Source organism: Equus asinus, chromosome 18 (assembly GCF_041296235.1).
Source record: "Equus asinus isolate D_3611 breed Donkey chromosome 18, EquAss-T2T_v2, whole genome shotgun sequence".
In the NCBI taxonomy this organism is placed as follows: Eukaryota; Metazoa; Chordata; class Mammalia; order Perissodactyla; family Equidae; genus Equus; species Equus asinus.
This window is the reverse complement of record NC_091807.1, coordinates 34916549-34929415: the sequence shown is the minus strand read 5'-3', so window position 1 is coordinate 34929415 and position 12867 is coordinate 34916549. Positions and strand designations below refer to the sequence as shown.

At 49.7% G+C, this 12867-nt stretch overlaps 1 long non-coding RNA gene across 2 annotated transcripts; it reads right to left on the bottom strand.

The window, feature by feature from the left end:
- Positions 1-3576: 3576 nt before the first annotated feature.
- Positions 3577-12016, bottom strand: LOC123278266 (uncharacterized). Of its 2 annotated transcripts, none has more exons than XR_011495289.1 (5): positions 11250-12016; positions 10284-10411; positions 8404-8576; positions 8157-8262; positions 3577-5574 (listed from the first exon to the last, which is right to left on the bottom strand). It is a non-coding gene; the product is annotated as an uncharacterized lncRNA (long non-coding RNA). The 2 variants fall into 2 exon arrangements; XR_011495290.1 differs by having other exon boundaries at positions 8404-8519.
- Positions 12017-12867: the final 851 nt, after the last annotated feature.

Here is a 12867-nt window from a genome sequence, read left to right as displayed (position 1 = left end):
CCGAGCACACGGAGGGCAGGCCGGCTCCGGGATGGGCGACCTGTGGGATGGACGGGAGCAGCGCCCTGGCTCTCAGCTCCAGGACAGGGACCAGATCTGAGTTGAGCACTGGGAGGGCCACCGGCGGGGACGCTGACTGGACCCACGGGCTGCTCAGGCCCAGGTGAGGTCTGACCACTGCCCAGAGCCAGGTGCGACTCACACCTGATCCCACAGGGTCAGCACGTTTAGACATGACCTCTCCTTTGCTTCATTCTCTGTTTCATTCTTTTCATCTTAATTTTTGAGTGAGTAACAAGTTCTCATGGTTCAAAATTGTGAAAATACAAAATAGCTCACCAGGAAAAGCCTTATTCTCTCTTCTCAGGGCCCCCTCAACAGAGAACGACTATTGTTCCATTCTTGTGTATCTTTTTATGGTTTTTGTGTGTGTGTGTGTGTGAGGAAGATTGAACCTGAGCTAATACCTGTTGCCAATCTTCCTCTTTTTGCTTGAGGAGGATCATCCCTGAGCTAACATCTGTGCCCATCTTCCTCTATTTTGTATGTAGGATGCCACCACAGCATGGCTTGGTGAACGGTGTGCAAGTCTGCAACTGGGATCTGAACCTGCAAACCCCAGGCTGCCAAAGCAGAGCGTGCAAACTTAACCACTATGCCACCAGGCCGGCTCCTCTTTTGACAGTTTTTAAAATGCAAATACAAGAAAATGTGAATATAAACCCCCCCCTTCCTTCACGCTTGGTGTGAAATGTAGCAGAATACGTACCCTGCACACTGCTGTGCATCTTGCTTTTTCCCCTTAAAAATGCCTTCAGAGACTTTCCAGGTCGGTTCAGAGGCAGCGTCCTGGTGCATTTTGGTGGCTGTGTGGTTTTCCAGCGCTTGGATATGCCACATTTTATTTGACTTTTCTCTGTTGATGGATTTTTTGGTTGTTCCCTATCTACTGATTATACTAATAACACTGCCAGGAGTCATCATGGACACATGGGGGAGAATTAGCAGAAGCCAGAGGTGGCACATGGATTCATATTCAAAAGGAGTAGTTTAAAAAATATTTAGAACAGTAGTTTCAACCCTAGATGCATATAAAATCACCTCGGAGCATCTACACACTACTAATGCCCAGACCCAGTTTCCAGAAATTCTCATTTCACTCAGGTGAGCAGGGGCCGAGGGGTTGGTCCTTTTTAAAAGTATTTTCAGGTCACCCAGTGGATGGCCAGGGCTGGGACCGAGGGTGAGGGGGCTGGGAGTGCATGGAAAGGAAAATATCTTGGAGGAGTTTGAGGGGGAGAGAGACGAGACTGGAGCGAGAAGAGAGGCTGGGACAGCTGCCGGCTATAAGGGACTTTAGCAAGATGCAGAGTAAGGACATGGTTTTGTTCCTAGTAAATTTAGCTGTGTTGTGGATTATGTGGTTCTGCCTCCCCACCTACTTGAGTGACAATTAATAAAGGCCCACTCTACTCTTCAAGGGTGTGGATTCAACTCCAGGTCTTTCGGATGCCTTCCCATGTAGGATGGGCCTGGAAGGGGAAGCCTGCTTTCATTCAGGTAAACACATATTATTTACTCATCGGCTCCCACTGGGAGGCCTATGTTATTAGCATCTTCATTTGGTGGATAAGGAAGCCGGGACTCAGAGAGGGTAAGTGGCCTGCCCAAGGTCACACAGCTCAGAAGAGCTGAGCTTTCCTGCCAGAGCAGAGCCCACTTCCTTCCTTGTAACTCTCGGGACTTGCAGACATTGGGCACTTCTTTTGTCGTTTGGTCCCCCTCATCTTTTCTGAATCCTCTCTCTGACTCCGCGTCGGCTCTCCGCCGGGTAAACCATGACTGTCAGGAGGTGCGGACTGCCAGCACTCGCTTCTTTTTCTCTCTGGGAAAGAAGCAGTGAGCCTCAGGTCGAGTTAGCAGCCCGTGTTCACCCGCCTCACCAGGAAGGTCTTCACAGCCTGGTGGGCCAGCCGCCCCGATAGGAGGACAGGGGGTAGCGTGTGGGACCCGACCCCGGGACCTTCGTCATCACCCCAACAAGGGCAGGCCAGTCAAAGAACGTGAGTGTAAGCCATCAGCCATCTCTGCTCACCCCGGGAGATGCCCATGTGGCTCCATTGTCCCCTCTCCTGGGACTGCCCACCTGCCTCCTTATCTGCGGCTGGCAGAAAAGAGGACTTTTTTAAACCAGGGCTAGCACCTTGATGAGGTGCGTTGGCCACCAGGGCCCATCAGTTTCCATGTTTCTTCCCCTCTCTGGAAGGTGGTGGGACTCGGGGAAGCCAGCGTGGTGTGGGTGGGCTCCCCCGTGAGCCTGGGCAGGGCCTGGAGAGAGATCATGGGTTTGGACCAGTGGGTACTCTCTTCTCTTGTTGAATGTCTTTGCGTGGACATGGGTGTCTGCATGTGTCCCTGTAGGTATGTGTCTGTGAGTATGTGTATGTCTCTGTGTGTCTGAGTGTATGTGGGCGTCCTCATATGTGTGGTTTCTGTATATGTGCATCTGTGTGTGTGTATGTCTGTGTGCATCTGTGTGTGCGTGTGTCCCTGTGTGTGTTTTGTGTGCTGCAATCTCAGAGCTCTAATTCCTTTGGAACATCTTTTCAGTTCACAAAGATGGAGAAAAGTTTAGAGTTGCTCCCCCTCTTTACTGGAGAAGGCCCCTCAATGTTAGAAGTATTTCTAGAACACACCATGTGGTCACCAAGCCCACAGAGGCGCCGGCCCAGAGGAATTCTGGGCGGAGGAGACCGACCATGGGATCCCCTGCTGGGTTGACTCTAAAGCGCTGGGACGGATCCCCGTGGCTCCACTAGGTGGCGCTAAGGCTGCATGCGCTGCCGCTTCAGCGTGGAGCCCAGACCCGATTCCTGCCTGTTCGCTTGCCTTCTAAACGTGCATGATTTCCTTGTCAAGGCATCGCGCGTCTCTCTGGAATGTCTGAGGCCAGTTGTTAGGTCATCTTCAGCGTGCTGCGGCGGGCTCCCGCATGAACCAGGGCAGGCCTTGGAGAGAGATCTGGGGATTAAATCTGTGGGCGTGCACTTCCCTTATTAAATGTCTCTGTGTGCGTGTGTGTCTCTAAGTTTCGTGGGCTACAGGCTCAGAGCTCTGCTTCCCCGAAATCGTCCTTTCGGTTCACATTGATGGGGACAAGTTTGGAGGTGGTCCCCCAGGGAAGAGCCAACATTAGAAGCTCTGGGTCAGCAGATCTATGATGGCCCTGGGGCTTTGGGAGCATGAGAGTCATTGAAACCCGGAGCCTCCTGCAGATTCTGCCCTGGCTGTGACTCCCAGGACCCAGGCCCAGTCCCTTCCCGGTGCGTTAGAATCCCTCCATGCACGTGAGCTGTGTATCCTACTGCATCACAGGATACAGCTGTCAGATGCTCGAGGAAGAACCAGAGTGGGCAGGGGTATGGGCTGAGGGCTGCAGTTATGTTTCCACATGAAAACAGAGAAGAATTTTCCTTCGTGGATCCCCATGAGGAGCAGAGAGATGTGACCCCTGTTGTAACTGTGAGTTCTTCACGAAACGTGGTGTGTTCAGAATCTCAGCACCATTACACCCTGGGAAGGTTGGTTTGCTCTCTCTCCTTTGGTGGCTGATGTGACATGGAGACATAATTCCTTTGTAGTAAAACATCATTACGTTCAGAGCCAGAATCCCGCTCTCTCTCACCAATAACCTGTTTCCAGATATTTGTGTTGTGAAAGACCCATTTATAATTTCTCTCCTTTTCAGAAAGAGTTCATAAAAACGGCTCGGATCTAATAAGGAAAAGATATGCGTGTGTGTTCTTAATGGAGTAGGCAGAGGAGAAGACTCAGATTGTCAGTTGCCCTGAAATGTCCTGGTATTTTAACATACTGTCCAGTCAGTCTGTCATTTGTTCATTCACAAATCATTTATTAAAGGAGATGAAGAAGGAAACCCACGTGAGTCGAGCACTTCTGGGGGGGGTGCCAGGAGCTCACTCCCTGCAGGTGGGGGGGGTGTGTCCCGGACGATGGGGCAGTCACCACCCTGGCGGCTCACAGCTGAGTGCAGCAGCACTTCTAAAAATGAGGCCGTGGACCCCCTGCCTCCAAATCGCCGTGTCTCCGTGTTAACAACATACGTTCCTGAGTGTGGCCCAGATTACTCTGCTTTTACTGCACACACTGCAGAAACACTGCCCACAAGTCAAGTGTGATGAGTGCTGTGAGAGAGAGTAGCCTTGGAAAACCCATGGTGGCGAACAGCTCTTAACACATCACGGCCTGTTCTCAGCGCGTTAGGTGTTAACTCACTCAATGCTACAACAATCGCTCCAGGTGGTTTCTGCAATCAGCCTCGTTTCCCGAATGAGGAAACTGAGGCACAGAGAGGTTCAGTAACTTGTGCGAGGTCACACAACTGGAGGGCTGAGTGGAGGTGGGACCCCTACCCCAGCCAGCCTGGCAGTGGAGTCCAGGATCTTAACCGCTGTGCTACGCTGCCTCTGCTAAGAGGTAAGAAGGAAGGCCCTTAGTGACAGAGGGATAAACATAATCCTCTTAGAGAATCAGTTCTTTGAAGGTTTGGACTGAGTTATAAATTTAGAAACTAGGACTGCAGCTTGGAGATACTAGTCGAAGACCCAAGGAAACCAGAGAGAAAGAATGATTTGGATGGAAGAGAGGAGAACAAAGATATGCAAGACTCTGATGAAGAAATGAGGAAGAACGTTTCTGGGAGAAGTAGCGCTGGGGTTCTAATTTGAAAGGATGCTGAGAGGACCCGCGAATCCCACGAGGGACCGAGTCAACGCAGCTCCCCCAAGAGAGGGCGCTGGCATCTCCTGAAAGAGAACAGCTGTTGCTGCTTATTCTGAGGCTCCCCTGGAAGTCTTTAGGCTTCTATTTTGTTTCCATTGTTGCTTCAAAACACAGAAAACCTTAACTGGAATTCCCCACCTTGGGGAAAACACAACCCCCTAGGCTGATGTTACCCGGACCAGTCGGCTGGCCATCATCAAAGCTTCCTTAGGGCCAGCCCAGGGCCCCTTCTGCCTGGAAAAAGGACCACTATCTGCAGGTATTAAGAAAGGGAACTCACTCCTGTTGAGTGGCTCCCAGGTGAGCAGTTGCACAGACCTCTAATCCTCTCAACAAGCCTCTGCTGGATATCAGGTTATTTTTTCTAATCCCCAATGCGTAGCCAAGAAATCAAGACTCTGAGAGTGGGGGTAGCTCGCCAAGCTGACAGCCTGTGCGTGGTGGTGCTGGCATGGAGACCCTGATGCTGTGCCAACTGCCTGTCCGCTGCGCCGCCCTGCCCCAAGGCTGCAGCAGGTGTCCGTGCCTGTGCGCTGTGCCACCAGGGTGCTCTGACTATTACAGAAAGAAAAGAGGGTCAGTGCCAGGGGGGAACTGATTTTCTTAGTATTTGCTTTTCTCTTGAAGGTGGAAGCCAATCCGCTGAATTGAGGGTTTCAGTTAGTTGTGTGCAGGCGACCTCTGGGGTTTTGTGTACTTCCTGCTCCGGATTGCTGGGTGAGGCCTCACCGGTAATCCACGTAGCTTACAGGAACGGAGGAGAAGGCTTTCCTTTTTAGGAAGCAGAAGACAAACGGAACACGTCTTGTGTTTCAAGGTTCTGAAATTCCCCACCCTCTGGTCCTGCTTTACATGATCGAAGCTTATATGTGGACAAAGGGAGAGAAGAAGAAAAGGTGTGTCCCGTGGCCGACTGAAATTAAGAGGCTAGGTCTAGCAATTCTCTCTCTCCCCCTCCCTTCCCCCCTCCCTCCATGCGTCCTTTCCTCCCAACCAACCATCCTCCGTTCTTCCTTCTTTCTTCCCCCCTCCCCCATTACCTTCCCTCCCATTCTAGTCTAGATTCCCTCCTCTCGTCCACCCTCCTCCCCTCCTCTTGCCCCCCCCTTCTTTCTTTACCCTGGGGGTGGGGTGGGGGAGGACTGTTTACAGCCAGCGAGGAGGCAGAGACCAGAGCTTCTCGGATTTTAGTGTGCACACAAATAAACCACTTCAGGATCTTGTTAACGTACAGACTCTGAGTCGTGGGTCTGGGGTGAGCCCGAGATTCTGCATTTTCAGCAAGCTCCCAGATGCTGCTGCTGGGTGATGGCAAGGCACCTGGGAGTGTCACAGGATCAAGTGACCTGCGCTGACTGAGCCCACCTGCTGACTAACTGTGAGGAGGACTGGCCAGCACGACCAGCTGGTGGCACCAGGACAGCCGGCCCTGTGGCACCTCAAGCCAGCTGCTCTGAAATTGGCAGCTTGGCAGCTTGGGTCTCCTTTGAGCTCAACAGGCTGTTGTCTAGTTCTGGGAAGATGGTTCAAGACAAGTGGGAAGGGAGAGACAGGGAAGTGGCCGCCATCTTGTTGGGAACCCCCTCACTAGACGGTGAGGGAGAGGCAGTGTCCCTTTCAGCCTGGACACCGACTCAGCCCCACTAGCTTCAGATTCAGCCCATCTGAGAGGGCTGGACAACACTCCAGATGTGAGATTAGGGTTTCACAAAGTGTTGTGCAATGACAAAAGAAACCCCAGGCTGCATCTGCATTTCCCCAGCTGGGTCCTGGGCTGACCCCCCTCTTGACAAACTGCTCAAGTGATTTGACCTACACCGAAGTTGCAGAACCACCATCACCAAGGTCATCTCCCATTCTAGAAGTTTCTCTTCTCTGAGCTAGTCAAACTCTCTTCCCAACAGCATCTCAGGAGACTCACAGAAGGTGCTGCTGTGAGGGTGTTCGGGTTCCCTCAGACTCGTCTCCTCACTCTGGAGGAACTGGAGGCCAGGAAATTAAATCTTGGTCGCACAGCTGCCAAGTGTAGGGCCGAGACTAAGCCCACACATTTGGATTCCTAGTCTGGAGTACCTTCCTCCTAGCCACCTCCTCTTTCCCCTGCCCATGCCCCGCTGTTGCACTCACTACTCCAGCCCGCGTCTCCTGTCTCCTAGCCCCGTTTCTAATCCACCTCTGTAATCCGTTCTTCATGCTGACAGCAGACTGAACTTTCTCCCCAGATCCTTTATTTTTTCCTGTCCCCACTCACACATTTTCTGTGGTTCCCAGCTGCTACCAAAACCCGCCCAAACTCCTCTCTTCTGAACATCCTCTGTGTTTTGCCATCAAGGCATTCCCCACACGGAACTCCATTCTGCGTCTTCCAGGCAGCCACCGTGGTAGCCACTCCATTTTCCTCCATTCTGGCGCCCTCAGATTGCTCATACTTGGAAAATCGTCTACCCAGAACTCCTTAATCCTTTATTTCTTCCTGCCAAAGTCTTTCCCGTCCTTCCAGGCCCAACATCAATATTCTGCCTCTCTGGGGACTTCACTGAGAAGTAACCGCTCCCTCCTCTGACTTCCCATGGTGTTCAGGGAATGACTGTGTAGCTGGAAAGCTCTTTGTATTCAGGGGTGGAGCCTCGCTCATCTCTCCATGCCCGGAACCCAGCCCAGCGCCAGGCATCCTACATGTACAGGATACCTGTTAACAGGCTGAGAGGATGAATGAATTATCGAGCAGGTGACTATGTGTGAATGACTCATCCTGACCATTTGAGCTTCATGATCTCCAGGAATTTAGCATCTCCCACTGATTAATGAAAGTAGTTAGGTAGAATTCTTGAGTCTTTACCCCAAAATATACAAGCAAACATAACATGCCCTAAGTTATCTTTCTCCAAATAAATAGAGGGTAGCAGACACATGACACCACAAAGCGTAACCGCAAAGAGACACCAGGGAGAAAAAAGAAATTCTGATGGTCAACAACTAAAATGATGTGCATTTCAGAATTGTTACCATTACTTATTGGGTTGATTCAGAGCTATGGAAACTGTTCATGCTTTTACGCTATGAACTGTAGCTGCCCAAAACCATCTTCAAGGTCAAGTCAAACAATTTAGACTTTAGTTGACAGGTAATAGACTGACCTTATTAAAAGAGCATGAAATAAATCCTTCAAGGTTCACTGTGGGCAAACATCAGAGACCTGAGCTACGTTCTCCTCTGGGGAGTGTGGGCAGCAAATCAGAGGAAGTAGATTCTCTTATTTCCTCTCAAAGTCTAGCCAGGCTCCAGAAATCAGAGCCTTCCCACCTTCCCCAAGTCATAAATGCTTGCTCCAGCTACGGAATTACCCTGATTACCGATGCATAATGGTGTTTTCTTGGCTCCAGCCTTCTCCATCGGTTGTCCACCCTGCCCGCGGTCCCCAGGTAATTCGCAGACACTGTTCCACTTTGCCTCCTGTAACTATAGCCAGAGACACGCGGGGCAGTGAAGAGAGTCATTATTTCCATCACTGTCCACAAACAATTTTCTTACTTAAACCACAACTCTCCGACCCTCCTCTTAGAAAACAGCCCAAACCGAGAATATGTTTTCTTAACAAACCTCAGTCAAATATCTTGGCTGGTCTGCCATTTTCTCTCAGTAGATTCCAGGAAACAGGGGTGCAGGGGTGCCTTATGAAGCCCCAACTGTGATATTCCGGATGTGAGCCTCTCATCCTGAAAAAGGGTAGCTACGGGTCAGGTGCATGGTTGTTTTTCTTTTTCTTCTTTCTCCTGGTACACACAAAAGTGTAAGTTTAGTTTTCTTTCTCTTTTCTCGTAAGAACACTATTGTTTTTAAAAAACTGTGCTCATGAATTCTTTCTCCCTCTTGGGTGCAGATGGTGACAAACCTGGGAAACTTAGCTGCTTGTTTCTAATGCAGACAGTGGCAGAATCTTGAGGCATCTTAGCAAAGACACAGCACACTCCCTTGAGGGTTGCTGGTGCCCGGAATGCAGAGAAGACAGAGATTTGTCTGTAGAAGTCTCCCTCTGCCCCAAAATGCCATCTCCAAATCAAGCATGGTTGTGCCCCCCAAGGTTTCATAAGCAGAGACACTTTCCCTCCTAGGATCTGGCGTTATCTAGAAATCTCTCTTTCCTTCAAGCCATCAGACTATGAAATCAGGGTCTCAGTTGCCCCATTTCCTGTCCTACTCTCAAGGTGAGAGGTCTCTAGTACCCTAGGCAGCAATAAAATGCGACTCAGTCCCCTGTTCTGTCACCTTGTGAGAGGCCACACATGGGATCCACCGCTTTCTAAGACTGGTTAAATTTTGGGAGGCTCAGCAAAGAAAACTCCTAAATGGAGGCAAAGCACCACCGCTGCTTCTTTCTCAAGAAAAGACTCCTCCGGGGTCCCAGAAGGTGCTGACATGTTCCCCGGAGGACCGACTGTGAGGAAAGAGGATTCATTGCAAAGGGAATTTCTCCATCCATTGTTCACGGGGAAAAAGTTACCTTTCAGTTTCTGGGATTCTCTTCAAATAAGCTCCTTTCCCTCCCCCCTCGCCTCTTGCTGTCACTAAGCAGACTTCATAGGTGGGGCTTCCTTTAAAGGAAGCAAATGGCAAACATTGTTGTGGCTGAACAGGGACAAAACATCTTTGAGATGATGAGCAATCCTGTCTGGGAAGATATCTCAGAACCGTCCCCACGGCTCATGGCTGCTACTCTTGAAGACAGGCCACAGGATTAAACAAGTAAGGACAGGAGGTGTTGGGAGGGGATTCCTATGGTTCCATGGATCCAGGGTCTGAAACGAATAACAACCCAAGAGTGATCATCTACTATGATGGCCACTTGAGATAATCATTGCTACCATTGCTTGACTGCTGCATGTCAGGTTCTAGAACCATCTATCTCTTATGTATATTATCTCATTCAATCCTCTCAGTAACCATATTTTACAGATAGAAAAACTGAGATTTAGAAAGATGAACAAATTGTGCAAGAATGTAATCTTGCAACTCACAAATGGTAGGGCTTGGAATCTGTTATGCACCCAATTCTGTCCCCCACCCCAAATTTGTATGTTGAAGTCTAACTCTCAGTGTGACTGTATGTGAAGAGAGAGTCTTGAAGGAGGTAATTAAGGTTAAATGAGGCCGTGGGGGTGGGGCCCTAACCCAATAGCATTAGTGTCCTTCTAAGAAGAGGAAGAGACACCAGGGATCTTTCTCCTTCTATGGTACACATAGAAAAGCGTCCATGTCAGGACACATTGAGAAGGCAGCTGTCTACAAGGGAGAAAGAGAGTCCTAACCAGAAACCAACTGTGGAGACACCTTGACTTTGGACTTCTGGCCTCTAGAACCATGAGAAAATAAATTTCTGTTGTTTAAGCCATCCAACCTTTGGAATTTTGTTATGGCAGTATGAGCAGACTAATACAGAATCTGGCTCAAAATCTATGTTCTTCAGCCTCCCGCATACTCACCTGCGCCCTCGTTATGTAGATGCTTCCATGCTTGATGGGATGATCTGGTGCTGACATCCAGCTGATGAGGCATGGGAGATGCACTTGCCTCCAGAAAGAGACTTTAAGCGAGGTAATGGCCTCCACCCCTAAATATATTATGTTAAATAAATAAATATGCCAGATGGATCATAACCAAGCAGAAGGAGCTGCAATCTTGCAGGAGGATAGAACTATGTCCCTTTATAAGAATTTGATACAACCGAATATGTCACTACAGCACCTCAGTACTCTGTAGGTCCAGGTGGACTCACATTGTCCCCTGCCTCCTGCCTTAGCTCCAGAACACAGCAACCATGGTTATCCTCCAGTGTCCCACATCTCAGTGAGTGGCACCCCTTCTGTCACTTCCGCACCAACCTGTCCCTGAGACCATCTCCCCCACGTCCCTGTGACCAATCTATAACTGAATTCTATCTTGTCTTTTAGTCTCCTACGTATCTTCAAAATACATCCACTTCTCCTGAGCTCCATTGCTGCCACCCAACTTAGATTACCGAAATAGCTGCCCATCTGGTCTACCCATAACACAGTTTTGGGTAGTTGTTAAATGTGTGGCTTTGCAGCCAGATGGCCTGGTTGGAGTTCTGGTTACTTATTCTCTCTTTGTTTTAGTTTCTTTGTGGTTAAAATGAGGATCATAATGGTACGTGTTTCGTTGCGTACCTGTACTTCATGTAAACACTTATAAGTGTGCCGGGCACATAGGACATCAATCAGTGCTGGCTGTCATCAACATTGCCCATTATGGTCTCCCTCCTTCCTGTCCTTCCCTCTGCAGCCACAACAGTCATCTGAAAGCTCTCCTTAAGGGCCTTCTACGGACCCCCACTGCACTCAGGATGAAGAGAACAGTGTTTAACTCACCCACCAGGAACTATTCCATGTGGTCCCCACCCACCCCTACAGCCCCATCCCAGCACTCACTCCCCAGCTTCTCCGGGCTTTGCCTCATGCTTCCAGGCCTCGTGCTCCCTGCTGCCTTCCCCACAGGGACTTCTTTGCACTTGCATTCTCTCAGATTTAGGAATCACCTTTCCCCTTCTTTGTGAACATAACTCCTACTCATTATTTATTTTTGTTCCAGCATCGCTTCCTCAGGAGGCCATCTGTGACTCCTCTTACTTGGCTCATATCCTGGTGGGAGGTTTTATTTGTTTGGGGTTTTTTTGAGTTAAAGTCCATGACCCCCGTGTGAGTACCACGAGGAACCACGATGCCTGGCACGTATCATGTACTCAGTATTATCTACTGTATGTGACAACACACTCTCCTCTCCCATCCCTTTTAGCCCCTAACTCTTCTCTGCAGCTGCCCTGGTGGCCCGGGGATTGAAGGACGGAGTTGAAACTCTTCCTTCCAGGCTGTTGTTTTCAAGCACCTACTGGCTTTCCAAGCCTTGTTTGGAGAGGAGAGAAGTGGTCACGAGGCAGACAGAGTTTTATGGCTTCCTGTGCACATTCAAGTCCATTATCTTAATGGACCCTCACAATGACTCAGCCCTCAGATAAGATCGTTATCCTCTGCTTTTGCCAATGGGTAAAGGGAGGCCCTGACAGGTTGAATTATCCAAGATCACAGAGCAGTGAGTGACAGAGGAGGATGAGAACAAGGCAGTAGGAACTTGACTTCTGTGTCCTTTCCACTGTGCCCCGGTGTCTGGCGGCAGCAGAAACCCAGACAGAGAAAGGTGATGACAGGACAAAAGAAGGCACGTGTGTCTCTTGTCCTTCTCATTCTCCTCTTTGTCTTGGAGAATTCCTTCTGTTCTATTTCCTAGTTATCACAAGTTGGGTTTTCTGAGGGCAGACTCTGAGATGGAGTTTAGGGTCTAAGGTGTGTGTTAAGAGTGCCCATGAGACGGACCCCAGTGGAAGGGAGAAGAAGGAAGACATGAGTGGGAAGAGGAAGAGGCTGAACTGTGGTGCAGGGGTGACAGACTCAGCTGACACCGTGGGGAGCTTGGGAGCTGAAATGGCCAAACGCTGGGCCTTTATAGCCTTCCTCCATCTGTCATTGTTTGTGGGCCACCCTGGTCAGGCGTCTCTGTAGCTGAGGCCTTCCAAGAAGGGGCTGCTAGCCCTCCCCGCAGCTGGAGCAGAACGTCCTTCATCGAAGGGTAATCTGGACAGAGCATCTTCGTGTCTACTGAGCTCATCCTGGCTTCCTGCTTTCTCTGCCTAATTTATGGTTCCACCCTTTCTCTTTATTCAGTCACTGATCTGTCTGGAAAGAAGTTTCCTGAGTGAGTCTCTCGTGATCTGTGGCCTGATGAGGTACAGGCGTGGCTATTCATCTGAGTGTGTGGGATTCTTGGTCTGCCATACTTGACGCTAGGGTGATTGTGTGGCCTAAGTAGTTAAAAACAAATCAAGAGTAAGGCAAAAGGAACTTACCCTTCCTTTTTCACTACACTTTGTAATTTTTGACCCGTTGTTGCTATTCCTATAAGGATCATTTCTATAAAACCAAACGATGACATAATGAGTATCCTTGCAAAGGCCCAGTGACAGTAGCACCCATGGCCCGTGGACCTTGCTTCTGT